This window comes from Meles meles, chromosome 1, assembly GCF_922984935.1.
Source record: "Meles meles chromosome 1, mMelMel3.1 paternal haplotype, whole genome shotgun sequence".
Classification (NCBI taxonomy): domain Eukaryota; kingdom Metazoa; phylum Chordata; class Mammalia; order Carnivora; family Mustelidae; genus Meles; species Meles meles.
The window spans coordinates 137,829,393-137,855,729 of record NC_060066.1 but is presented as its reverse complement, the minus strand read 5'-3'; the positions used below and the strand labels follow the sequence as shown (position 1 = coordinate 137,855,729).

Genomic DNA, 26,337 nt, shown 5'->3' with positions numbered 1-26,337 from the left:
AATAAAAAATTGAGGGGCCCTGGGTGGCTCAGTTGGTTAAGCGGCTGCCTTCAGCTCAGGTCATGACCCCAAGGTCCTGGGATTGAGCCCCGAGTCAGTCTTCCTGCTCATCAGGAAGCCTGCTTCTCCCTCTGCCTGCCGCTCCCTCTACTTGTGCTCACTCTCAATCTCTCTCTGTCAAATAAAAAAATAAAATTATAAATAAATAAATAAATTGAACAAAATACAAAATATAAAAACTGTAAAATAAAAAAAAACCAAAACCCTGTAAAATAAAGACAATCTGAACCTGCATTTGTACAAACATGCCTCATCCATCTTGCTCTAATTCTGGCCCTGGTTCCAGTAAAATTTTGTTTACAAAAAAAAGTTTGACAAGCCACAGCCATAGTTTTCAGATTTGATTCTTTAAAATACCGCATTAAAATATGATTTATCTTGGGGCATCTGGATGGCTCAGTCGTTAAGCATCTGCTTTCGGCTCAGGTCATGATCTCAGGGTCCTGAGATCCAGCCCAGCATCAGGCTCCCTGCTTAGCAAGAAGCCTGCTCTCCCTCTCCCACACCCCCTGCCTGTGTTCCCTCTCTTGCTATCTCTCTCTCTAATAAATAAATAAATTCTTAAAATAAAATTTTTATCTTGATTTCTGAGCTTTTTGATGCCTCCCTTAAATTTTATGCCCAAGGCTAGTGCCTCACTTTTTTCACCTTGGTCCTGCCTGGGCAAGACAAGGAATGTCAAGTGCATCTCACCAAGGCATCTGCACCTAAAATCCATGGTTTCCTAACCTTGGGTCCATGGTTCCCCCCATGGAAGTCCGCAGATGGGTTCTGGGGATCCATGAATCTCCTCCGGTTATAGGCAAAATACTGTGTTCACATATCTTTTCCTAGGAAAACAACGGGTCTTTAATTTTAACAGTCTCAAAAAGACTCCAAAAAGGTAAAAAACCACCCTACCTGCCATTTTCCTGTGTCTTCATCACTCTCTATTATTCTTCCTGCACAAAATATGCATCTATAAGAAGAAACTACTATATTCATTCTCATAGAAGTGCAAAGGATGTAAGACATAAGCCCTGTAGTAGTTTATTCATCTTAGCTCAAAAGCCTTGGGCCAATGTTAAGAGTCTCTTGGGCACCAGGGTGGCTCGGTCAGTTAAGCATCTGCTCAGGTCGTGATCTCGGGGTGCTGGGATGGAGCCCCTATGGGGCTACCTGCTCAGCGGGGAGTCTGCATCACCCGCTCCCTCTGCCCCTCCTCCTTCATGCTCGGGCACTCTCTCTCGCTCTAATTAAAAAAAAAAAAAAAAAAAAAAATTCTCTTAAGGACGCAATTTAAGTAATAGGTACAGGCTTCAGGGGGACATCTCCCGCCCCACCCCACCCCCAAATAACACGTCTAGGAGACTTCCTTAACCCCTCCCTGTCTTTCTCATCTACAACCCTTTCGACAAGTCAGTCGTGAACAGTGGGAAGGACAACACCTGCTAAAAATGAAAGAATCTGGGCGAAGACAGCAGCTCAGCAATCCCACAACCTGACTTTTTACCAAGGGTTCACCTTGAAGACCCATCAGGCCTCAGAAAGGCTCAGACACCAAGTGCTCAAGACCGGAAGTGCGGAGGCGGGACCCGCGCAAGGGCTCATGGGGAGGGGGCAGGTCACGTCACCCAAGAGCCAGGCGGGCCCTGATTGAAGGTTGATAAGTGGCTTCTTGTTTCACGCTACCACTGTTGCTGCAATCAAAGTGGCAAATATTTACCTTGGAATCTGACTGACTGAAAATATTTGGTTGGAGCCAGATGCGTCGCGTGTCTGTCCCTGAAATATTAGCTAAAGGAGTGATTTAGGAAAATAAAATGGTGGGTGGGGTACCTGCCTAGCTAAACTATTTACTTTCCTCTGCCTCCCGCTCAGCGTGTGGAGCTTCTAACAATCCTGTAGGGAATGTGAACAGCTGGGAAGCAGGTCAGACTGGGAGAGAGAGAGTGAGACGGGGTCTGTTTTGCATTGGGCGGATAGTTTTATATAAATCAGAGATGTGGACATAGACATCTTCCTTAAAGGTTCTTGGAAATGTTCTCAAAACAGTTTACCCAGGAGAAGTAAACTGTGAAGTGGTTTTGTTACATCTTTAGTTCTAGAGTGCATCTAAAATAAGGGTACTAGTTACTTGGGAATCAACAAATCCTTTCAGGAATGCTGCTGCTTTCTGAGCCGCTCGTCTGCCCTGGGGTGTGGGCGAGACAATTCACAGAGTGTAAGGTTGAGCAAGATGCTTACTATGCGCCTGCCACTGTGGTCAGCATTATTGGCCCGCTGTCTAGCAATTCTCACAACCCCAGCAAACCCGGGATGAGTTATCATTAGCTAGCTCTATTTTCCAGATTAGAATCATCTTCAGAAACACAGAATAATTTGATTCCAAGACCTCAGGACTCATGACTGGTGAAGCTGGGATTGGAACCCAGACAGTCTGACAATCCACTCTTTGCCTCCCTTTGAGAGTGCTGGTGATAATGAGGTGCATCTCTGGTCTGTGATTCTACAGATGAAGGGAATGAGATTCATGCTGCCCACTGGGGAGGTTTAACGAGTCTGTGGCTAAAGGTGACCTCTTAGGTTGATCCTCTTTGCTATTTCATGCAGTACTAGGAAATGCTGCTTGTGAGGAAAGCAGAACTAAAAATAAATGTAACTAAAATAAGCTTCTACTTAAAAAAAAAAACTTTTAAAATGATAGAGTCAATATTTTATCTTTTTTTCAAATGTAAAGAGAATACAAAGTATATGAAGTTGTGGACTCAAGTGATAGAAATTTTGTCTCCCAAGGGCAGAAACAATCAGAGGAGGCAAATTGAGCATTTGACACCCATTACAGATTATTTCTGCTTGCTCCAACCTTCCTTAACTTACTCTTTAACTAGAATGTTAAACACATGACATTTTAAAAAAGGTTAGATTAATCAAATAGTTACTTTGAGAATGACCGATGGTTTTTAATCTGATTCTATTAAAAGAAGCCATTTATCAAAATATAATTTTCAGCTTTCTAGTCACTTAGCCTAGAAACCTTCCAATTATTTTAGTCTCTGTGTCACCTTTGCTAGTCACAACCTCCTTAAAACTTTCAGGGGTTCCCCTCTGCATTGAGATGACCATGTACCTCTAGCCTGGCATTCTAGGCACTCCTTGATCTGTCCCACTGTAACTGGAAGTTCAGTCATGGGAGCCAAGAGAGCTCAAAGTCTAATTCCATCCCCACTACTGAATAACTGAGGGAATTTCCCTTTTCTGTAGGCCTTAGTGTCTTTATCTGTAAAATGAGTGTTGGGATAAATGATTCGCTGGTCCTTTGCTGATTATTTGCATCTGCCCCTTAAGACTTCTTTCCTGTGCATTCCCTTCATGTACCATGGGCTTGAGCCCCCGCTATACCGAGGACCCAGCACATGCCCTGCAGAGTCCTATCTCTGCCTTTCTGCCTTTATCTAGAATGTCCCTCCTCCTTCTCCAGATGACCAAATCCTTTACTCAAAGACTCAAATATAATGCCAACTCCCTCATGAAGCTTCCTTGATTTCCTTCTTGCGAAGTCAGTTATTCAGTCTAGGAATTACTTTAACTTGGTATCTGACAGTTGGGGACCAGCACAAGAAGTCCCAGGGGAGGGAGAGAGAGAGATAGAGAGAGAGAGAGAGAATGGTGGGGAATTAAGAAAAACAAGAGTCAGAAAGCTGGGATCGGGAGGATCTGATGGGCTGATGACCCAGTGAAGTCCCAACATGCATGAGAGACTTTATTTTATAGTTCAATAACAAGAATGTTTATCAAGGAGCTTGAGGTCAGAGGACCACAAGTCCCACGTGACTGCCTTGCTTAAAAACAAAAGAGTTTACTCAAGCATATTTACAGAGGAGCTCAAGGACCGTGTCAGCTTGACCCAGAGTGCTTATGTAAGCCAAACCAATTAGTGAGTGACCTGCAGGGATTGCGGGAGCTAGCCCTCGGCAAAACTCCCTTGACTACAAGGACCATGTCAGCTTGCAGTCAATTCCCCACATCTGACCCAGCTTTTGAGCACAGAACTGTATTTGGATTATTCATATATCTTCAGGGTCCAGGTTATCTTTGTACCTCCCCATTGCCAGGCAAAAAGAAGGCATTTTAAGAGCAACAGGTAATAAATGGAAATGAAATGTTAGCTAGTATTAACTACCAGCAGGTAGGAAATACCTATTAAATGTGAGCTATTGTTTTTAATACCAACGTTGATAATTATAGATGTTTATTGAATGAGTGGAATGATGAAATAAATTTCAAGCCAAAAGACCTATGAAAATATGCCAAGCTTTGTTAGGCTGGGTCTCAAGACAAAGTAAAAGGGCATACACTCCTTAGTAACATTGAGGAAACTGAGGCAATATTCGGGGTCAACTTTTCTAGTTGTATGCAGGTAGACATGTTTAAAATTTAAAGAGCCACAGGAACCTTAAAGTTTTGAACAAGCCATCTGTATCAGATTCCTTAGTTGGGAACAGAAGGACTCACACCACACCCAAATTCAAAGTAACATCCCAGGAGGCTCCCTGCCCTCCTCGGTTAGCAGCTATCACACCTACCAGGTTTATCTTTGGAACTGAGCCAGTTATCTTCCATACAGAGTTACAAGTAGGCCTGGAGGACGTTGTATCACAATGTGTGTAAAGTGCATGAAGCGTAGGCCTTCGCATCTATGAATTAGAATGATGACAGGGAGATTCAAGGAGTTCAAGACAGTCAGCTGAGGCAGGGGTGAATTTGAAAACTCTTTATGTAACCCGGGGAAAGCAGAGTGGGTCTGTTGGGCCGCCTACATACTAACAACCTAACTCCAGTGTGTTGATGCAGACCTCTGAGCCTACTTTTAGGAGCTCTGGAATTTTTTCCACCCTGGCTAGGAAAGTTGTCTTTAACATGTCTCCTCTGACTGGAGGCTTTGCTTTGACCCTGCTCAGTGGCCTCCAAGTGTGTCAGGCTCTAGTATGAGGGAAAAGAGCCACTGCTTCCTACCTGGTGGGACCTGAATTTACTGTGAGTGCAAGATGGCCACTCACCTTGACAAACTATTTCTTTTTCTTTTAAGATTTTACTTATTTATTAGAGAGAGAGAGCACACACGCCTGAATGAGGGGGCAGGGCAGAGAGAGAGAGAGAGAGAAGCAGACTCCCCGTTGAGTTGGGAGCCTGACCCGGGGCCTGATCCCATGACCCTGAGACCATGACCTGAGCGGAAGGCAGATGCTTACCTGACTGAGCCACCCAGGCACCCCCACAAAAACCATTTCTGAACCTGTTTGGAGATTTCCTCTTTCTTTCAGTTAATGAGAATTTGAAAGTATAGAACCATACAATTTGAACCTCTCAATAAACCAATCAATAAAATAAAATAAAATTGAAACAATACAGAGAAGATTAGCATGGCCCCTGTGCAAGAATGACACACAAAATAGAAATAACAGTCATAGTAATAATAAGTTATTATACTATATAATAAATATAAAATGATAACATGCAAGATGCTGTTCTGAATCTTCTAGATGCTATTACTATTACTTTTTAAAAAATATTTATTTAATTGAGGGAGAGAGACAGAGATAGCGAGAGCGAGCAGGAGCAGGGAAGAGAAAGAGAAGCAGGCTCACCTGCTGAGCAGGGAGCCAGACACAGAGCTCAATCCAAGCACCCTGGGATCATGACCTGAGCTGCAGATGCTTAACTGTTTGAGCCCCCCACGCACCCCAGCTATTACTGTTACTTTCTTTTCTCTTTCGTGTTTTGCCTTCTCTTGAATTGACTTTTTTTTTCTTTTTCTAATTCCGTTTCTCTCTAACCGGTTGGAAAGTACGTGTGCTTGTATTTATTATTTCAGGAATTAAACTAGCTAGTTTAGCATACTGATTTAACAAAATCTGAAGTTCATATCTTTACCTTACTCCTAAATGATCAAGGACCTTGGATTATCTTAATGCTAGTAGATAAGCCCAGTATTTTAATTTTAGTCTATTTTCCCTTCAAAAATTAAGAGTATATTGTTACATTACGTTATTCTGTAGTCAGTGTTTGCTGAGATATGCCCTCATACTTACCAAAATGTTTTTGTTCCATGTGTTTTTTTGTTTTGTTTTGTTTTTTACATCTCAGGCTTTTCTTTTTTTTTCTGCTAAAGTATATATCTTTTATGATTTCATTTAGTGATTGTCTTTGAGTGATGCATGTTCTCAAGTTATTGAAGGGGAGAAGTTGTTTTTATTGGTTTTCTCTTTTGTTTGCCTGGAAACAATATTCTTTTTTTTTTAATTTTATTTATTTATTTGAGAGAGAGAGAGATCACAAGTAGGCAGAGAGAGAGGGGGAAGCAGGCTCCCTGCTGAGCAGAGAGCCCGATGCGGGGCTCAATCCCAGGACCCTGGGATCATGACCTGAGCGGAAGGCAGAGGCTTAACCCACTGAGCCACACAGATGCCCCTGGAAACAATATTCTTATACAATCCTTTTTTTGGAATATAACTTCATTGAATGTGGAATTCTAAGTTGATGGCTATTTTCTTTCAACACACTGAGGAAATTCTCACATTGTATTCTCTTCCTTAGTTTCTCTTATAAAATGAAATGTCAGTCTAATTGCCCTTTTATATAGGTGGTTTTCTTTTCTCTTTGGCTACTTTAAGATCTCTCTGTTTTCTCTCTGTCTCTCACAGATTCATTTGTATTCTGCTGTTTCACTATGATGTGTCTAGGAGAATAATTTTTTTTTACGTATTTTCTGGATCTAAGAAACACTGGCTCTTTTACATTCTCATTTTTTTAAAAAGGATTTTTATTTATTTGAGACAGAGTGAGAGAGATCACAAACGGGGAGAGCAGCAGAGGAAGGGGAAGCCAGCTCCTTACTGAGCAGGGAGCCCATGTGGGGCTCCATCCTAGGACCCTCGAATCATGACCTGAGCCAAAGGCAGAGGCTTAACCGACTGAGCCACCCAGGCGCCCCTGCATTCTCATTCTTACATCCTTCTGGAATTCTGTTGGACCTTCATACTCTAGTCTTATTTTTCTCTCACTCTACTACATGTGGATAAGTTCTTTAGATCCAGTTCTCTGATTCTTTCTTCAGCTATGTCTGGTTTCTTTTTAATGCACTGAGGTATTTTTGTACAACTTTACCAAGGCATAATCAACATACAATACTCAGCACATATTCAAAGTGTACACTTTGATAAATTCTGACACATGCATACACTCATGAAACCATCACTACAACCAATATAATAAATAAATCTTTTACCCTTCAAAGTTTCTTATGTCTTTTTTTTTTTTTTAAGATTTTATTTTTAAAGTAATCTCTATGCCAATGTGGGGCTCACACTCACAACTCCTTGGTGGCACATTCACCAACTGGGCCAAACAGGTGTCCTTCCTCATGTCTTTTTTTTTTTTTTTTAGATTTTATTTATTTATTTGACAGAGAGAGAGAGAGCAAGCGCACAAGCAGCAGGAGAGGCAGAGAGAGAGGGAGAAGCAGGCGCATGGCAAAGCAGGGGAAACCTGATATGGGACTCCATCCCAGGACCCCTGGATCATGACTTGAGTCGAAGGCAGTGGCTTAACCAACTGAGCCACCCAGGCATCCCCCTCATGTCTTTTTGTACTGCTTTTCTCCAGCTCTTCTCTATCACTACCTTTCATCAAATAACCACTTGCTATCACTATAGATCAGCTTGAATTTTATAGAATTATGTATATATATAGAATGATACAGTATGCCTCCTTTTTTTTCTGGTCTGATTTCCTTCACTCAACAAAATTATTATGATGTTCATCCATGAACATTGTTAGATCTATATGTAGTTTATTTATTTTTATTGCTGAGTAGTGCTCTATTTTATGGATATACCATAGTCTTCTTATCTTTTCACTTGTCATTGGACATTTCAGTTCAGCTATTACAAATAAAGTTGCCACAAACATTCGGGTACATCTCGTTATGGACATGTGCTTTCATTTTTCTCAGGTAAGTATTTAGGAATCGAATATCAGAATTATATAAATTTAACTATAATAAATAAATAAATGTTTTACCTATTTTTAAATTGGGTTATCTCCTTATTATTGAATTATAATACTTCTCTGCATATTCTAAATAAAAGAATTTTATCAGATACATATTTTGCAAATATCTTCTCCCAGTCTATAGTTTATCTTTTCATTTTTTAAATTGTGTTCTTTGAAGAGCCAAAGCTTTTAATTTTTATGGACTCCCATTTATTGATGTTCTTTATTATAGTAATGATGGTTTTTGTTTTTTATTTTTTTTAAAGATTTTATTTATTTATTTGTCAGAGAGAGAATGGGAACCAAAAGCAGGGAGAGCAGGCAGAGCAGGCAGAGGGAGAAGCAGGCTCCCCTCTGAGCAGGGAGCCTGATGTGGGGCTCAATCCCAGGACCTGGGATCATGACCTGAGTGGAAGGCAGATACTTAACCAACTGAGCCCCCCAGGTGCCCCATCATTACTATAGTTTTTAAATAAGTTTTGAGATCCAGTGGTGTAAGTACCACAACTTTATTTTTGGTTTTTTGTTTTTGTTTGTCTTATTTTCAAAGTTGTTTAAGTTATTCTAGGTCCTTTTCATTTCTATATAAATTTCAGAATCCACAGGTCAATTTATCAAGAAACAAAGTCTGTTGGGATTTTGATTGGGATGTGTTGAATCTATAAGTCAGTTTGGGGAGGATTGGTATGTTAATTATCTCTAGTCCATGAACTTGATATGTTATCTCTCCATCTTTTTAGGTCTTCTTTAATTTCTTTCACCAATGTCTTATAGTCATCATTATATAGTTATTGTACATCTTTTGTCAAATTTATTCCTATTTCATATTTTTATTCTGTTGTAAGTGGTATTGCTTTTGTAATTTTTTTAAAGATTTTATTTCTTTATTTATTTGACAGAGAGAGAAATCACAAGTAGGCAGAAAGGGAAGCAGAGAGAGGGGAAGCAGGCTCCCTGCTGAGCAGAGAGGCCGATGAGGGACTCAATCCCAGGACCCCGAGATCATGACCTGAGCCGAAGGCAGAGGCTTAACCCACTGAGCCACCCAGGCACCCCAGAATTCAGTTTTTCACCATTAGGCATGATATTAGCTGTAAATTTTTTATAGATGTCCTTTATTAGGTTGAGAAAATTCTCTTCTATTACTAGTTTCCTAAAAGGTTTTACGAGGAATAGATGTTGAATTTTGTCAAAATGCTTTTTCTGCACCTACTGAAATAAGCAACTTGTTTTCTATTTTTTTAGCCTGTCAATATGGTGAATTATATTGGCTTTAATAGCAATCTTTTTTTCAACATAAATTTAGGTATTTTAAATCAAGAGTCAGATGCTTAACCGAATGACCTATCTATGTGCCCCTGTTATTCTTTTTATGTATTGTTGGATTTGATTAGTAAAACTGTTACGAATTCTTACATCTGTGTTCATGAGGAATATTGGTCAGTAGTTTTATTATAATGTCTTTCTTTGGACTGGGTATCAGGATAATGCAGTCTTCATAGAGTGTTACAAGAAGTCGTCCCTCCTCTTCACTTGTCTGAAAGAGTTTTTATAAAATCTGTATTATTTCTTCCATAAATTTTTGTAGAATTTACCAGTCATGCCAGTCATGAGCACTGTTTTCTTTCAGAAAGGCCTAAGATCAATTTCTTAAGTAGACAGAGAGCTAATTCAAGTCATCTGTTTCTTGAGTGAGTTTTGGCAGTTTGTGTCTTTCAAGGAATTTGTCCACTTTTAAGTTGTTGAATTTATTGACATAAATTATTCATAATTTCCTTATTATCATTTAATATCTATAGAATTTATAGTTATACCACCTCTCTCATTCTTTTATCTTTATTATGCTCAGTTACCCGACATAGAGTACATCATTAGTTTTTGATGTAGTGTTCAACAGTTCATCAGTTGTGTATAACACCCAGTGCTCATCATAACACGTGCCCTCCTGAATACCCATCATCCGGCTACCCCTCCCCTACACCCCTCCCTTCTGTGACCCTCAGTTTGTTTCCTGTAGTGCAGAGTCTTTCATGGTTTTTCTCCCTCTCTGATTTCTTCCCCTTTAGTTTTCCCTCCCTTCCCCTATGGTCCTCCGTGCTATTCCTAATGTTCCACATATGAGTGAAACCATATGATAATTGTCTCATTTTTGATGTGGCAATTTGTCTTCTTTTATCCCTGATTAGTGTGGTTAGAAGTTCATTTTGTCTGTTTTCCATTTCATTGGTTTCTGCTCTTATCATTATTATGGCCTTTATTCTGCTTACTTCAGGTATAATTTGTACCTTTTCTAGTTCTCTTAAGGTGGAAGCTGAGGTTATTGACTTAAAAATTTTCTTCTTTTCTAATATAGGTGCTATAAATTTCCTTCTAAGCAATGTTGTGCTGAATTCCACATATTTTGATATGCTGTATTTTCATTATCAGTTTAAAATATTTTCTAACTGCCTTTTTAATTTTTCTGATTTGTATGATACTTAGAAGTGTATTGTTTAGTTTCTAAATATTTGGATATTTCAAGATACCTTGGGGCGCCTGGGTGGCTCAGTCGTTAAGCGTCTGCCTTCAGTTCAGGTCATGATCCCAGAGTCCTGGGATTGAGCCCAGCATTGGGTTCCCTGCTTGGCAGGAAGCACGCTTTTTCCTCTCCAATCCCCCCACCCCCCACTTGTGTTCCCTCTCTTGCTGTCTGTCAAATAAATGAATAAAATCTTTAAAAAAAATCTTTTCGTTATTGATTTCTAATTTAATTCTGTTATGATCAGAGATAAACTTTGTATTATTTGAATCACTGTAAATATATTGGTACTTTTTCTATATCTCAGAATAAGGTCAATTTTGGCAAATATCTTTTTTTACTTTAACAAGAATATATATTCTGTGTGTACTTTAAAAGATTGTGTATGCTGCTGTTGTTGGATGGAATGTTCTCTATAGGTCAATTGAATCAAGTTTTTTCATAGTGCTGCTTATGTCTATTCTACCAATTATAGAGAAAGTAATGTTGAAATTTTTGATTGTAATTGTGGATTGATCTATTTTCCTTACAGTTTTGTCAGTTTTGCTTCATGTATTTTAAAGCTCTATTTTTAGTTGCATAATATTTGTGATTGTGTCATTTTCTTGAGAAACTGTCTCCCTTATCTCTATGAAATTCTCTCTTTATTTTTGGTAATATTTTTACTCTGAAATCTGTTTTTTCTGGCATTAAAGCAGGCACTCCAGCTTTCTTTTAATTAGTGTTACCATGGTATATCTCCTTCCATTCTTTTACTTTTAACCTATTTAGTTCTATATCTAAAATCTTTTTTTTTAGGGATGCCTGGGTGGCTCAGTGGGTTAAAGCCTCAGCCTTAGGCTCAGGTCGTGATCCCAGAGTCCTAGGAATGAGCCCCGCATCTGGCTTTCTGCTCAGCGCTGCTCGCAGGGAGCCTGCTTCCTCCTCTCTGCCTGCCTCTCTGCCTACTTGTGATCTCTGTCAAATAAATAAAATCTTTAAAAAAATAAAAATAAAATCTTTTTTTAAAATTCAGCATATAATTAGAACTTGCTTTTTCTATCCACTCAGATAATATCTCTGACTTTTAAAAAGATTTTATTTATTTATTTGAGAGAGATTGGGAGAAAGAGAGAGCACAAGCAGGGGGAGGGGCAGAGGGAGAGAGGGAAGGACAAGACTCCCTGCTAACCTGGAACCCAATGAATGTATTCATCCTAGGACCCCGAGATCATTACCTGAGAGGAAGTCAGACACATAAGTGACTGAGAAAGCCAAGTACCCTGATAATCTCTGACTTCTAATTGGGATCTTTGTTTTTTGTTGTTTTTTTCTGTTGTTTTTTTCTTTTTTTTATAAAGAGAGCACAAATGGAGAGGAGGGGCAAAGAAAGAAGGAGAGAGAGGATCTTAAGCAGGCTGGAGCCTGATGCAGAGCTTGATCTCATGACCCCAAGATCATGATCTGAGCCAAAATCAAGAGTCAGACACTCAACCAACTGAGCCACCCAGGCTTCCCCTAATTGGGTTCTTTGGAAATGTGCTATTAATACAGTAGCCACTAGCCACTTATCCCTATTAAAATTAATTAAAATTTAAAAGTCAGAGGCGCCTGGGTGGCTCAGTGGGTTAAAGCCTCTGCCTTCGGCTCAGGTCATGATTCCCAGAGTCCTGGGATTGAGCCCCCGCATCCGGCTCTCTGCTCCGCAGGGAGCCTGCTTCCCCCTCTCTCTCTGCCTGCTTGTGATCTCTGTCTGTCAAATAAATAAATAAAATCTTTTAAAAAAATTAAAAAATAAAATTTAAAAATCAGTTCCTCAGGCACACTAGCCAAATTTCAATAGCCACATGTGGCTAGTAGCTGGTATATTGGACAACACTGGTTTAAATCATTCACCTTTACATATAATGGAATTACTGATATGGTTAGGTTGGAGTCGCACATCTTGCTATTTATTTTCTACTTATCCTATTTTTTCTTTGTTCTCTTTTTATTTCTGAAAGTTCTATTTGCTTTCAGATCTGCTTGGTCACTCTTTATTGTCATTATTCTCTGCTCATAATTTCACATAGTCACTTAATTTCCTTAAATATATTAAACATAGATATTTCATATTTTGTGTCAGTTCCAACATCTGAAATGTTTGTGTGTCTCTATTTGCTGGAATTTGTTTCTGAGGGTTCTCATTCATGGTGTCTTATTTCCATTGTGTATTTTGTGATTTTTTTTTTTTAAGGCTGTCCATTTTCATTGGAATCAACCAGTAAGAATTCTTTTTTTTAAATTTATTTTTATTTATTTATTTATTTTTTTTTTTAAGAAATTCTTTTGAGATCTGAACTAAAGTTAAATTCCTCCTGAGAAATTTGCATTTGTTTCTATCAGTTTCCTGGGGTGCTACCAAAGTGGAACTATAATTAGATTAAAATTTTAACTTAAAATTCCCCCATTTAAATTAAAATGAATCCTGACAAAAGCACATGTGAGAACCAACTGGCTTTATGAATTCTCAAGGGGGAATTCTGTCCCTTCCACCAGCACCAAGGTCAATATAGGCATTTCTTCATTATCTCCCGTGCAGTGTGATTTCTTATTCAACCTTGCACTGAGGGTGTGATAAGGTAGCTTTCCTATCAGATTCTCCACCTCTGTCTGCCTCCTGTAACTCCTGGCTCCATGCTCTGCTTCACACAGCTGTCAAGGAGGAAAGTCTGGTGACAGCTGGCTTGGAACTTGTTTCCTGACCATATTTCCTACCTTCATTACTGGTTTTGAAATCAACAAATTCTTTACTTTGGATGTATTTACAATTATTAAAAAATATTTTTACCCAGAATTTTAGTTGCTTCAAACTGGAGAGGTTGTTCAGGATACTTAATCCACGATACTACTACAAGAAATGGAAATTTCCAGCTCTATTATTTTTCAAATTGAGCGCTAGGTGATAAATTTCAGAGCCAATTGTTAACCCTGATAGCATAATAACTATTACATGTTGAATGCCTGCTCTGGTTCAGGCAGTTTGCACATATAATCTCCGATCTTCACAATAATCCTACAAGCAGGTATTATTCTTTCCATTGAACAGATAAAGCAATGAGGATTGAATTATCCAGTCACACAACTAGTCAGCAAAGGAATTTGAATTCTGCTCTTTGCAGTCAAACCTGATCTCCCTTTGACTCTGCAGAATCTTTTCTCTTAATATTGAAAATACACGATGGCTTTTATATTTAACAGCAGGCAGTGGAAGCAGGTTGAGCAGAGAAGAGATTTTAAAGGATACGATCTTCCCAATATGTAGGCTCCTGTCATTTCACCCCGTATCCCTGAAACACTTCATCAGATTCCAAATGCTATGCAGTGAAACGGCCATGCAGAAATTTGCTTCATAACATTAGAAGCCAGAACACTCAAATCTCCCCATTCCCCTTCTATTTCCAAAGCTCCAAGTGGTCTTTATTTGTGTGAGACACAAAACCAGTTCTTTCACCTGAATTCTGTTTTAGATCCTAATATACCTAATGGGACTTTCTCATAACTGCAGCTTATAGATGTCATTTTTCTTCATTTTGGGGGTTGGTGGCTTTTGTCCTTAGCAGCTGTGGCCTTCGACTTTATCTGAGTTTGCAATCAGGAAGCTGTGATACTTCCTGAGACTGCTCAGGGTACAATTTACACAATACAAACTGAGTTCACTTTCTTCACTTTGGAGTTGCTCTGGGGTCCTGAAAGGGTTGACTGTACTCTGTCCAGTTTTCTTTCTACAGGTTGAATCCAACAGTTGGTGAGAACCAACCTCTGTGGTTTACAACCACTTTTATTTCCTGAGCAACACAAGTAGAGAATTTGGAAAGAAGGCAATGATTAGGATTGGAGTCTAGAAAACCGTTAAGAAGGAGGAAGTTTATCAACTCAGTGGGAGTAAATCTCCAAACCACCTTCAGAATGCTAACACGCACACACTGTTTCTCATTGCCATGACCAATCAGCAGGTTGTTGAAGAAAACCAACCCAATACCAGAGGCAGAGAGAAGTTGGAGAGGAATCATCATTTTTAGATATGCAGATTCCTTGGCCAAAGAGAGCCAGGAATGGCATTGATTGGTGCCACTTATTATATACAAGCTTTTTCATTTGTGAAATGCTCCCAAAACTTGACCACCATTCTGTTTTTAAAGTTGTTTCCTTGATAGCTATACTTTGAAACTCTGTGACTTAACCTGTTTTTATATGTATTGATATAATATTTATACCACTTTCAAATACCGTTAAAATTTTTGATTAATTATTCCAATGACTAAAAAGAAAGGATAATTATGCAACATGATAGAAGTACTAAGTATCACTGTAATGGCAATAATAGTACAATATAAAAACATATCAAATTAACATGTTGTACACTTCAAATTTATACAATGTCGTATGCCAAATATATTTAAATTAAACATATCTTTAAAAGCTTATTACTGGGGCGCCTGGGTGGCTCAGTGGGTTAAAGCCTCTGCCTTTGGTTCAGGTCATGATCCCAGGGTCCTGGGATCGAGCCCCGCATCAGGCTCCCTGCTGAGCAGAGAGCCTGCTTCCCCCTCTCTGTGTCTCTGCCTTCCTCTCTGCCTACTTGTGATCTCTGTCTGTCAAATAAATAAATAATATCTTTAAAAAATAAAAAAAATAAAATAAAAGCTTATTACTGAGTTTGGGTGCTAAGAGTCTTGTTTCTGGACCTTCCTGCTTAGGGTCCTGTCTTTGTTCATTTTGGTGAGAAGACCAGGGTAGGAAAGGGACAAAGGCACAAGTCAGAATCTGTGTGAGCAGATTTGGTAAAGAGAAATTGGTGAGCACAGGAGTGGCCTGAAATTACGGATCATGTCTGAATTAGAGAGGTTCAGCTTTGCTGGTCTCCACAAACAATGATGATCCAGAGCTCAATGTCCACCACTCACTGCCTGATCACCAGAAAATAACATGGTGTTTTTTTTTGTTTTGTTTTGTTTTTTTAAAGATTTTATTTATTTATTTGGTAGACAGAGAGATCACAAGGAGGCAGAGAGAGAGGAGGAAGCAGGCTCCCCGCTGAGCAGAGAGCCCAATGTGGGGCTCGATCCCAGGACCCTGGGATCATGACCTGAGCCGAAGGCAGAGGCTTTAACCCACTGCGCCACCCAGGCGCCCCAACATGGTGTTTTTTGATAGCTATAGTGTCTGTCCTCTGAAATCCAAAATATTGCTTCCCTAAACCCCGCAAAGTCCCTGTGAACTGAATGAGTAGTAGTATTGGTATTACCATTCTCACAGAGAAAGGGGTAGGGGCAGATATGCAGGCATGAGACTGCTGATTCTCATTAGGCTGAACTTTCTCCTCACCCATCACAGCCACAGAAGACTAGACTTCAAGTCTTGACTCCAACACTTCGTACCTGTGTGACCTTGGACAACTATCTCTCTGGGTTTCTTTTCTCATCTATAATACAGGCATAATGACAATTACCTAACAGGACTTTTGAATTGGGAAAATACAGACAAAAACTTGACACATTATTAGCACTTAAGAGATGTATGTCTTTTCCCTTCCCCCATGGTTCACAGAACCTAACTTGTCATTGCGAGTCTTCTATACTTGGAATGGAACAAAAGTATCTGAGTGTCCCCGAGGCTGGCATTATATGCAGTCAAACCACACTCCATTGAAGACGTGCTAAACGAGGTATTTAAGAAAGTGACCACATGGGGGAATAAAAGAGACATTTATAATGGCAACCAAAACAGAAAAACCCACAAGGACACAATGAAAACTGAAACCACAATAATCTCTAAATAGAGAAGTAATAATTGTAGCCTATATTTAAGTGTACGGGAAGCAAGGGTTTGGGGAGGGGGGTGCCTGCCATGGAGATCATGCTTATTTTTTCCAAGTTTGTGGAGAGAACTAGAGCTGATTTTTTTTTTAAGTCACAAAATGTTTCAGCTCTCTCTAGTCTTATCTTAAATGTATACAAATAAAAGAAGAAATAAAGCATGATGCTGAAGGGAATGGGTTAGGGGTAGAAATATACAGGTAGAATCAATGATATTGATTAATTCTAGTTTTTTAGCTTGGGCTGGGATCATAGTTGTTCAATTTAATTATTATACCCACAACTTACAATTTCATTACATATGTTCTTCTTTATGTAAAAATGTTACATAGTAAAAATTTTAAAGTGAATTGGAAATGGCTCCGTGAGTTCCACAACAATTAAAGAGAATAATCACTACCTAAAAGGAGATTTTATCTGCAATCAAAGTGATACATGTAGTCCCACTTCCCAAATGCTGCCAGAAACATATTCGCTTTTTTGATTTTAGAATCAGTAAGTTAGTGAACAAAGAGAGTGTAGCTTTACCTCTGGACATCAGTAAAGCCCTGGATCAGGTGTCTCACACAATTGTACTTATTCAGGGACACAGAAAAGCCTGGGTCTCCATCAGGTAGGTGGAAATAACTCAGGTGATGGGATCAAAGGGCACCAAGCAGGGTAATAATCTCAGGCTGGGGATGATGTCTAAACTTCAGGCCTCAGAAATGAGTGGCTAATTTTTATATATCCTCATGAATTGTTTGAAAGAAGATATCACTTCTGTTAATTGAATGTTTGTGATTTAGTAAGTCAGATTATCAGGATTTCCAGAATAAAAATTTGTCATGACCTAATTGAGAAATAAAAATAATCAATGACATGAGCTGGCCCCAGAGAAGGGTGCAAATCATCTGAGATCAGCCTTGAGCGCCAGATTGCCTGGTTCTGTCTCTCTAAACAGCCTGATCAATATAGTACTTCATAGGGGCACCTGGGTGGCTCAGTGGGTTAAAGCCTCTGCCTTCGGCTCAGGTCATGATTCCCAGAGTCCTGGGATTGAGTCCCGCATCGGGCTCTCTGCTCAGGAGGGAGCCTGCTTCCCTCTCTCTCTCTCTCTCTGCCTGCCTCTCTGCCTGCTTGTGATCTCTGTCAAATAAATAAATAAATAAAATCTTTAAAAAAAATAGTACTTCATAGGAATATTGTTAGAATTAAATGAGAAAATGTATGCATGCCGAGAACTTAGCACAGTTTTTGCAAAGAGTAATTCTTTTGAGAGAGAGAGAGAGGACACATGCATGTGTGTGCATACATGCGCTTATGCCAGGGGGAGGGCAAAGGGAGAGGGAGAGAGAGACAATTTTAAGCAGGCTCCATGTCCAGAGTGGGGCTCGATCGCATGACCCTGAGATCATGACCTGAAATGAAACTAAGAGTCGGTTGCCTAACTGACTGAGTCACCCAGACACACCTCAGACTAATTCTTAATAAGTGGTGGTTACTAATATTAGAACATAACAATAACGATAAAAATGTTAATGATAATAGAGCTATTTATTGAGGTTCTTCTCTGTGCCAGACTCTTGACATATACAATGTGATATTTTTGCTCCTTTTTTCTTTTTGCTCTAGATTTATCCTGTACATGTGTTTAATTTGTAAGGTGGGTGGTGAGTAAAGGAAACCAGATTTTTCAAAGAGATAATGATCACAGTGAAACTGAAAGTATAAGCTAAGGAGAGATCAATCACACCATTTTCTCAGGGACCAAAAGAGCTTTTGGATATCCACAGTGTATTTGATACACAAATAAGGAGTAAAACTAACTCCTATACACCATGGGACTAAAAAAAGTCAGCTACACTCTTGAGTTACAAGGCAGCTGCTTATACTCTGAAATCGGCCATCATCCTGTGTAGGTACAGCTTGGCATATGTTTACTATGATAACGTGGAGAAAGTGCCGCTCAACTGATTGCTGACAGCAGATGCTCTGTGGCCTGGAGAAACAGTACTTGCACTCTTAATGGTAACCTTTCTGGGCCCCCACACTTCAGTTAAACCGTGAGGGATAGTCCGTTACTAGCCTTTTGCTCATGCTCATTATTCTGAAATTCTTAGTGTCGATAGTAGACTCAGGCAAGATTAAAACACTACTCAGTAGGTAAACGTATGATTGTATTACTAACATATTCCCCCCACCCAGAAATTCTATTGCCCTGAACTTAGACTAAAACTTCAACAAGGTTTAAAATTTTTTCATTCAAAAAATATTTGCTACATGCTAGGTACTTTTACAGGCACTGAGGATGCAGTAGTAATTAAAATAGACATGATCGCTGACTTCGTAGAGTCTAAAATCCAACAGGGAGTCAGGCAATAAACAAGAAAACAAACAAATTGCAAGTCACCAGAAAAATGCAGAAAAGAAGAAAAGTTGTGAACATAATTACTTTGACATAGCTCAGCCTTTTGTGAAACCCTCTTCTAGACTGTGTGGGGCTAGGTGTATATAGTCTTTATCCTCTGGTACTCTAGAATCCTAGGGAAGAAGCCCAAGTGGTCATCGCTTTTCAAAGAAGAAGAAGAAGTTTCATGGCCACATTAATCTTTGCACAAATACCTGGTAAAATTGGGCTGGCCCCATGGCCCAGGTAAGGCTACACCCTGGGAGAGGTGGTCACCTTGATCTATGGGAACTTCAGGAAGTGAATAAACTTCTTGGTGAGTAAAATCCTTGGGGACAACCCTGATCACTGTTCTTCACTATTGGACTGTCTGAGATCTTCTCCAAGCTTCGTGTTTTCAGGGCCCAGCCAAGGGTTTTGATAGGATTACAGAACATAGATGGTCAGAGGTGGAAAGTCCCTTAGAGAGCCATTAGTCCATCCTCCTCACTGTATAGAGAAGGAAACAGTCTCAGAGAGGGGATAAGCCCAAGTTCAGAAACTCTGGCACTGACTGGCTAGATGCTCACCAGTCCCCATATTCTTTTCCTTGGCACAAAGGAAAATTACATTTTCCAGCCTTCTTTGGAGATAAATCGGAATCATTTGTTGGTATTCTGACCAATGGAATGCAAACAGGAGTGACCTATCCCATTGTCCAGTCTGTCTTTATAAAGTCCCCTTATGATTTTCTAAATATTCTCTAGCTTCATCATCAGCCAGCTAAATGCAGATAATCCAGCAGAGGATCCCAAGAAATCCTTAGAAGATGGCAGCACCATTTGACTACAGATAGGGGTGGAGATCTCTCAAACACCTGTGAAGGCAGCAATCTGAGCACACCCAAACCAACAAATAAGCTATTGCGTAAGCCACTGATTTTGGAGCAGTTGTAGCAACTAGTGCTCCTTACTCTGACATACACATACGCTGGAAGTTTAGAAACTGTGATGGTTAATTTCGTGTGTCAATTTAACTGGCTCACAGGGTGCCCAGACATTTGGTCAAACATTGTTCTGGATTGTCTGTGAGAGTTTTCTGGATGAGATTAACATTTGAATCAATTGACTGAGTAAAGCAGATTTTCATTCTTAATACACAAAGGTTTCACCCAATTAGTTGAAGACCAAACCAATTGAATAGAACCAGAAGGCTCCAACGGAACTTTGCCTGCCTAACTGATGAGCTGGGACATTGGTCTTCTTCTGCCCTTGCACTAGAATATACATCATCACCTCTCCTGGCTCTCAGGCCTTTGAAATCAGACTGGAACTACAGCAAGGGCTCTCCTTCCTGGGTCTCCACTTGCTGACTGCCAGTCTTAGGACTTTTCAGCATCTATAATCCCATGAGATATTTCTCATAATAAGTAAATCTCTCAATCTCTCCCTCTCTCACAAGAGAGGGAGACAGATCTCATTGGTTCAATACTCTAGAGAACCCTGATTTATTTAACCCTGTACAGCAGACCTCTTGACTCCTGATTCAATGGTGTTTTTCACAAAATGATACTGTTTCTCCAAGCTAAAAGAGACAAAATTCCTCAGGAAACTTCATACTCACTTCCCATACTTGTAACCTCCCCATCTTGAACCAAGAGTGACCAGTGAAAAATAAATCTCCATGTGGATGCCAGGGGATCCTTAGGGATATACAAAGTATAAGTTCATGGGTGCCCTGGGATCAGCTACACCTCTGACACTAGTAATTGGACTGCAAGGTGTCTTCCAGTCTACTGTCCACTATTTCATGTGCCTGTAAGAGCACATGTGCCCAGCAGTCTGTCAGCTAGAGAACTCTTTTTTTTTTTTTTCCCCCAGAGAGAGAGAGAGAGAGAGAGAGAGAGAGAGCGAGCAGGAGGCTGGGGCAAAGGGAGAAGGAGAGAGAGGATCTCAAGCTCATGCTGGGCATGGAACCTGATGCCAGGCTCGATCCCAGGACTCTGAGAGCATGACCTAAGCTGAAATCAAGAGTCCAGGGGCACCTGAGTCCAGGGCTCAGTGGGTTATGTCTTTGCCTTCGGTTCAGGTCATGATCTCAGGGTCCTGGGATCAAGCCCTGCATCAGGCTCTCTGCTCAGCAGGGAGCCTGCCTGCCTCTCTGCCTACTTGTGATCTCTCTCTCTCTCTCTCTGTCAAATAAATAAATAAATAAAATCTTAAAAAAAAAAAAAGAGTTGGGTGCTTCACCGACCGAGCCACCCAGGTGCCCCTAGAGAACTCTATCTTGGTTAGTACTTCTACATACCAGTAATGACCTAAGGCTTAATTTGTGAATCAAGTAAAAATTCAGTAAAATTTTAGTGTAGTATGACTTTGGTCTAATCTGATTTTACCCATACGCGGTACAAACATAGAACCGCAGTCCATTAACACAAACCTATAAGCGTCCACTGACTAGAATTGCTTACTCCTGTCCTCTCTGAATCACAGATGAAGAGACAGATTTCCAGATGGAATAGGTAGTCACAAAGCTTCCATCCTTGGTCAACCAGCAACATGGAACAATCTGGATCTCTTTTTCATTGCTCCCTAATATTAACTCTCTAAGGAGTAAAAGGACTTAGCGGGATACTCCTGAACTATGTCTCTGTAGTTGTCAGTTTAGATTAAACCCTTAGAAAAAAAGGAAGGACTTAAAATCAGAGAAACTTCGGATTGGGACAATTTTAGAATTCACTTGATTCTATCTTTAGTTTAAAATTTTTATCTTATGGGTTTTTTTAATTTCATTTCATTTATATATTTTATATTTTCTTTTTTAAATTTAAATTCAATTAATTAATATATAATGTTATTTTAGATAGTACCTAAACATGATACAACCAATGACCATGCAAAGATAAATGAGAAAGATGGTATGCAAAAATATGATACTGTCGTGGGATTCCCTTGGCTGAGTTAAGAACTTGCTGCTCTTGCTTATTGGAGTCCCATAAACAATTTTAGTAAAAGGAAAGAGGAAGTTGAATTTGTGTGAAATCTCTGGGAATGTATGTCCAAGAAATGAAATACCGATAAGTCTTCCAAAAGGCAATGAAAGATTGGTTTCTGACTCTTCCAAAAAGTCATAGGAAAGATCCAGTTAGCCTTTCCTATCCTAAAAACAACTAAGGAATTGAAGTTGCAGCAAAATCTTATAGAGGCAAGCCATTCGGTTCTATTTCTCAGAAAGTGCAACCTAGAAGTTGTCTAATTCATGTTAAAAGACAGAATTGAAACTATGCTTCCTATTTTACCAAAAATAAAAAAAAAAATTCTCAATGAAGTTCATAAAACTAACATCAAGAAGCAAATCTAACTTCCTGCTTTCGCTTGTCCTCTACAGTGACCATAAATTCAGGCTTAAAAAACTGAAAATTAGGTTTTCCTTGAATACCAGAAAATGAATAGGCAGAGTAAAGCAGTATCTTATTCTTTTGCACAAACTAATCGAGTACTTTTCTCCTCTAAATGTGTGTGCGTGATCAAAATTTTGCACACACGCAAAATCAAACAGCTGCAGAAACCAAAGTTTTTTTACTGGAAAAAATTACTGGAAATTTTATTTATCTTTTTAAAGATTTTATTTATTTACTTGAGAGAGAGAAAGAATGAGAGAGAGAATGAGAAGGGGGAGTGTCAGAGGGAGAAGCATAGTCCCCACTCCCAAAGGCAGTTGCTTAACCACTGAGTCACCCAGGTGGCCAATGATTGGAAATTTTAAATGCACTTCTAAGTACTCCCTCTGTTAAGTTAAGAAATCTTATTAATAAAATGTGAAAATAAAGGAAAGTATGCTGTAAAGGAAAGGAAAGGAAAATATGCTGTAAAAACTGTTAAAATAGAGAAGTTTGACAAAATTGGCAAGGAAACGATAATGGCACAAAAAATATTACTATGAAGTACTGAATATAATTTTAGGTATAAAAGAGATTTTTTTGAAATCAGGGAATACTCTGATTTTTTGTGCTATTTCAAACTGTTCGCGTGTTTGGGTTGCTCAGTCGCCATCTGCCTTCAGCTCAGGTCTTGATCTCAGATGTTGGGATCAAGTCCCACATTGGGCTCCCTGCTCAGTGGGGAGTCTGCTTCTCATTCTCCCTCTCTCTCTCAAATAAAATCTTTAAAAATTTTTTAAATAATAAAAAATAAAGCATATACTATTTCATACTGTTTTCATATTGATTTTTAAATATAGTGGCAATTAACTTCTTAAAGGAAACAGAACATTCCCTAAAAGATGTCATTATAGCTGGTTTAAGAAGAAAGCAAAAGTCTAAATAGAACTATTATAATGAAAGCTTAAAATATACACTCTCCTTTCCCCTTACACACACACACACACACTCACACACACACACACACAGGCCCAAATGAGCTCTATCAAGCATTCAAGGAACATATAATCTCAATCTTTCACAAATTGTTCCAGAAAACAGAAAAAGAGGAAATGCTGCCCTACTCATTTTGAAATGAGTTAAACCTTGATATCAAAATGACTTATGAGTAGTATAAGAAAGAAACATTAAAAGCATAAATGCAACAATCCCAAATAAAGTTCTGCAAACCAAATCAGTAACATAGATTTTAAAAATAACCCAGTTGAGGTTTATTCTTCCCCCCAACAATACAAGGATAATTCAACATTAGAAAATCTACAAATGTCATTCACCACACTGACAAAGTAAAGAATAAAAGCCATCAGATTTAGAAATTAACACTTTTCTCAACAGATGCCCCAAAATCATACAATAAAATTAAATACGCAGACACACAAGCAGAAGTTCTTACCAAATAGAAATAGAAATTCTTAACCTGATTTTTAAAAAAGATTTTATTTATTTATTTGACAGAGAGAGATGATAAGTAGATAAAGAGGCAGGCAAAGAGAGAGGGGGAAGCAGGCTCCCTGCTGAGCAGAGACCACCACCCCCCCCATGCGGGGGCTTGATCCCAGGATCCTGAGATCATGACTTGAGCCAAAAGCAAAGGCTTAACCCATTGAGCCACCCAGGCGCCCCCTTAACCTGATTTTTAAAAAGTTATCTACCAAAACCAAAACCTACCCAAAGTATCAAATGAAATTATGAAAAATTAAAAGCATTTCCCTAGAAGAATAAGACAAGGATACCTCTTATTCTGTCTTTGTTCAATACAACCTTGTCTTGTGCAGCAAGTCAAGGAGAGTATGTTAGAAAGACCAAACAAGGGGCACCTGGGTGGCTCAGTGGGTTAAAGCCTCTGCCTTTCGCTCAGGTCATGATCCCAGGATCCTGGGATCGAGCCCCGCATCGGGCTCTCTGCTGGGCAGGGAGCCTGCTTCCTCTCTCTCTCTCTCTCTCTCTCTGCCTGCCTCTCTCACTACTTGTGATCTCTATCTGTCAAATAAATAAATAAAATCTTTAAAGAAAAAAAAAAAAAGAAGAAGAAGAAAAACCAAACAAGGGGCACCTGGGTGACTTAGTCATTAAGCGTCTACCTTTGGCTCAGGTCATGATCCCAGGGTCCTGGGATCAAGTCCCGCATCAAGCTCCCTGCTCCACAGGAAGCCTGCTTCTCCTTCTCCCACTCCCCCGGCTTGTGTTCCTGCTCTCGCTCTCTCTCTCTGTGTCAAATAAATAAAGTAAAATAAAATAAAATAACCAAACAAAGCTATAATCATTTGCATATTTTATGACTATCCTACATAGAAAATCTGAAATACCCACAACAAGCTAAAAAGTTTCGGCAAAGTTACAAGACACAAAGTCAATATACAAAATATAATAATATTTTGTAATAGTAATAATAATTTTGTTCCTATATACCAGCAGCAGATAGTTAGAAAATGCAATTAAAAAAAAACAAAAAACTACAGGGCACCTGATGGCTCAGTGGGCTAAAGCCTCTGCCTTCAGCTCAGGTCATGATCTCAGGGTCCTGGGATCGAGCCCCACATCCGACTCTCTGCTCAGTGGGGAGCCTGCTTCCTCCTCTCTCACTCTGCCTGCCTCTCTGCCTACTTGTGATCTCTGTCTGTCAAATAAATAAATAAAATCTTATATAAAAATAAAAATAAAACTACAATAGCAATGAACAAATAAAAAAATAAATCATGCCAAAAATTAGTAAATGTTATTAAAAGATGTAAAAGAAGACCTAAATAAATGAGCAATATACCTTATTTATGGATAGAAAGGATTAATATCAAAACGATTTCCATTCCCCCAATTAAATAATAAATGAAGTACAAATGAAAAATCCAACAGAGTTTTTCACAAGCAAGAGCCAAGATATTCCTGAAGAGAACAAAATAGGTCAGAGAGAAACCTTCCTTACTAGCCACTGAGTTTATTACAGCTTTAATTAAGATGTTGTGGAAAAAAAAAAAAAAAAAAAGACATGATGACTTTGGCATACAGATGGACAAATGACCAGTGGAGCAGATGAGGAAGCCCAGAGAGAAAACCATACAGAAACAGAAACTTGACATATGACAGAGGTGGCTTTTAGTGGGAAAAGGATATATCTGCAATAAATAATTTTGGAGTAATTGGTAATCTATGTGGGAAAATTTTTTTAAATTAGATTCTATTCATACCCGTATAAATAGATTAAAAAGCTAATGAACCTGGGTGGTTATTTCAGTTGAGTGTTCAAATCTTGGTTTCAGCTCAGGTCATGATCTCGGTTGTAGGATCGAGCCCTGCATTTTGATATCTGCTTGTGATTCTCTCCCTCTCCCCTCTCCACTCTCACACAGATGTGTGACCATGCACATACACGCTCTCTCTCTCTCAAATAAAAATAAATAAATAAATAAATAAATAAATAAAATCTTTAATAAAAAATAAAAAACCTAATGTTATAAGCCAACATTTTAAAGTTTTTAGAAGAAAACTATAGGGAATGAGCTTATGGCCACCAATCTGGGAAGAGTTTTTTATTTAGGATATAAAAAGCATAAACCACAACCAGAAGACTGATGTATTTGACTACAATAACACACACACACACAACAACAAATCTTTCCTTCAAGCAAAACAAAAAGGCAAGCTACAGACTGGAAGATGTGGGCAACACATTTAAACTTGCAGAACAGTGAGTGCTTAGAACACATTTTAAAATATAAATTGGTATGGGATGCCTGGGTGGCTCAGGTCATGATCTCAGGGTCATGGGATGAAACCTCGTGTTGGGCTCTGTGTTCAGGAGGGAGTCTACTTCCCCTGCCTGCCACTACTCTTCCCTTGACCCATGCTCTGTCTTTCTCTCAAATAAATAAGTAAAATCTTTAAAAAATAAAATAAAATATAAATTGATGTAAAGCAAACAACCCAACTGAAAATGGATAAAGAACATGAACAGGCATTTCACAGGAAAGGAAAGCTGTAAGACCAATAAACTTATGAAAGGATACTCAACCCCACTAGAAATCAGGAAATGCAAATTAAAATAACATTTCACTTCCATCTGATTGGCAAACATTTTTTTAAAAGA

At 39.0% G+C, this 26,337-nt stretch overlaps 1 pseudogene; it reads left to right on the top strand.

The window, feature by feature from the left end:
- Positions 1-5,427: 5,427 nt before the first annotated feature.
- Positions 5,428-5,514, top strand: LOC123928293 (annotated as a pseudogene).
- The last annotated feature ends 20,823 nt before the right edge of the window (positions 5,515-26,337 follow it).